This window comes from Olea europaea, chromosome 1, assembly GCF_002742605.1.
Source record: "Olea europaea var. sylvestris chromosome 1, O_europaea_v1, whole genome shotgun sequence".
Lineage (NCBI taxonomy): Eukaryota > Viridiplantae > Streptophyta > Magnoliopsida > Lamiales > Oleaceae > Olea > Olea europaea.
The window spans coordinates 19,760,028-19,763,385 of NC_036237.1; positions in this window are offsets into that span (position 1 = coordinate 19,760,028).

The following is a 3,358-nucleotide window of genomic DNA, read 5'->3' on the forward strand; positions in this document are numbered from 1 at the left end:
TCTTGATGCACATGTAGTCCGATGTGACGCCTAGCACAAGTAGGAGACAAAGGAACAACAATCATAATACGGTTGATGGCAGTTTGAACTATCAGTCACCTCAACAATATTCGATGTTGACCCCAATTTTGTATTTGCCCAATTCTATGCCGAAAACATTCTCACTTCCACAACTGTCGAAGACGAATTTTATCCCTTCGACCACGAGAAATGAAATATACAATGTGGAAGGTACGTACCTATGTTAAACTTATGAAATTAATTTTTTTTCATGAATGCATCATTAACAATTTCATTTGATATTCCATTGTAGCTCAACAGTTGCCGTAATACTACCAAAACTTATTTGACGAAGGCAGACAATGATGATTGAAATGTTGGGTTGCATGAAAAATGAGTGACTGTGGTTGTAGATTCTATCATTGCAGTTATAATTATTCTCCAAATTTCTTAATTCACCGTTATGTATAGCTTATGTGTTGGTTGAGTAGTAATAGATTTGACTGATGATATCTATTTTTGAGTGAGTTGTGTTCCTAATGAATTATAAGTTCTCTTTATTTTGTTTGTTGGAGATACATTCAATATTGTTGTGTGTGCTGTTAAAGATTGAGTAAAATGCTTAGTGAAGCTACCAGTTCGATATGGGTATGTGCTTAACATTATGTCCCAATACACCTGCTTTCTGTACTTAGCAGCATCCTTCATGGAGTGTCCAAGTACTAATATCATTCATTGAGAGATCCAGGGTACTAGTTATTTTTTTTTTTATCAATTTAGTTTTATTATCCCAAGTAGGCAGATTCTAATAAACAGACTTTCCATGCTTTTAAAGAGCAATTTTTTACTTGTGGGTAAATGAGCAAGTTCACTTGAGAGTAAATTTACTTGTGAGTAAATGAGTAAGTTATGGAATAAATTATTTCTATCTGTAATGTTAAAAGGTTTTCTTTGGCTTTGTAATGAAAAATAAAACAAGTTATCGCATACAAATCATGGGATCGTGAACTAGGCACTTAATTATGTACCCAGTATTAGAACCCTAAGTAATCATTTTATCTGCCCTACTTTGCATCTTTTAAGTTCAAATTTTAGCAAAAACTGGGACTTGCCTCACATTTTTTGATGTGGATAATTTAAACAAAAGAAGTTGAGGGCTTTCAAACAACCTCCTGGGAGTAGAAGAATACACAGATATTTCTTTCTATTCAAGCTCTAGAACTTGCCTCACAACACCAACTAATTATAGGTTAAAAATAACAAATGGCATCAAACAACTATAAAAAAGAACTTCACTATAGATGGGATAACTAGAATAGCAATCAGTTAGCTTGGTCACCATGAAACTCGGGTGAGTAAAATTGTCCTGCACAAAGCTTTGAACAAGAGAAATGTATTTTAACACTGTCTAACTAAATTAAAATGCCAAAACAAGTTTACACAACAATATGACACAAAAGATGTAATTACCTAAATCCCAATGTAATAACAGTCCTCACGCTAACCCCTTTCCTTTTGCATTTCCTTCCGCGCCACTATTCACCTTGCTAATTGTCACAGCCATCAAATTTCATATTTCTTCTTCGTCATTGAGGCGAACTCAAGAGTGGAACATGCCTTCCACATCTTCAACTGTTTCGTTCGTCGCCAGGCTAACTGAAGAAGTGCTAACGGTAGAGGATTGACCACTTGATGATTCTTCTTTAACAACCCAATTCTAAAATCCACAATTGGCATTGCAACAAAGAAATAATCACCCTTTGTTCACCGTCTCTTTCTCTACCACGAAATAATTCTTGAAGCCATGCTTGCATAATGGGCATCGACATTTCCTTGGACATTCAGTAAAGGAGTGGCCCTTAGCTCTACAACTGTGACAAGTTCCTATATTTCGTCCGTCCATTCTATGAGGGAAATAAACCATGGACTAGGGTTAGCATGAAATGTTAGTGAACAAGAAACTAGGTTACCCTTTCAGAGACAAAGAAATTCCTTACGTACATAGAACTACGTCAAGAAGTTGCACAAGCTGCCCACAATTGACAGAACCCACAAGCCTGTCACAACCTGATAAACAAAATTGAATCTCTTTAATGGCAATATATTATATCAACTAGCATTAGAAGTAGAGAAGAAACAGAAGAGGGAAATGCTTTCCCGTCAAGAAAAGAATCAACACAATTTGGCTTCAACAAAAGACATGATGAGATCAAGAAAAGAGAATCAAATAAAACTCGTCTATCACAAATTTTTAATAAATTGCAAGGAACTTTGGAGTTACAAAAATTAAGTAAAACATCATTTAAATATATTTCAGGTCATAAAAACTAAGTCAAAATTTTCAAATTTGGTTGAAGTAATAAGGTTAGATTTCAAATCAAGATTAGAATTTAAGCGAAAACTCAAATAAATAATGTGACACAATGCAACCGAGGAACAATATGTAACCCATCAGCATCATAATCATAGAAAGTAGTTAGTAGAACAAATTTTAAAAATGAGAATTGAGATAGAATAAGTTAAGAAATTGTAAAAATGAGAACAAATTATGATAAAGTTGTAGCAATTGACTTTCCATAGAAGAATAAAAATGACTATACCAATTTTAGGACCATGTAAACATCCCACCAAGTCAATATCCTTTATCCATGGATCAAGTGATGAAAGATGTACCTGGCTGAACATTGCTCTTCTAGAAACAAAATGCTAGATGTGATCTAATACTTGGCGAGTGCTTCGCCACAGATTTCGTTAAGAATTTGTAACATCCTCGCTATATGTTTGCCTAAATCCACATCCTATGACGAAGTACATACAACTTTAAAAAAATGGAAAACATTTAGGGCTCAATGTAACAGAAAAATGAAAAAAATCGAGAACCCATTAAGGTAAGAGTCTCGAACCTGATCAGTTGCATAGCCCCACTGTATATTTTTGTCTATAGAAAACTATGACTACAACGATGCGGCCGGAGATGAAACGAGAGGTGGTGAAACCAAGGGTGGAAGTGTGGTCCAAGTTTTCGATCACTGAAAAAGTCGACGAAATTGCTGTCGGAGCAATGCGACACCTTCGATTGCAGTGCTACTAGAAATGGTGAGGTGCCGATAGAGTATCAACTCCGAATTACGATTTTGGGAGATATGTAAGGTGTGGGTGTAGAGAGATTTGGGGGAGAAAGGCTACATTTTTCTTTTGCAATAGTATAGGTTTTCTTTCTTTCTTTTTTCCTTTTGTGTTTTTTAATGTACCACATCAGCCTGGACTTTACCCTATTTTCTACCCAGTCTATGTAGCGAAATTATTATAAAAAAGAAAGTACTTCAATCAACGTGAGATGAGAGGGATAGTGATGACC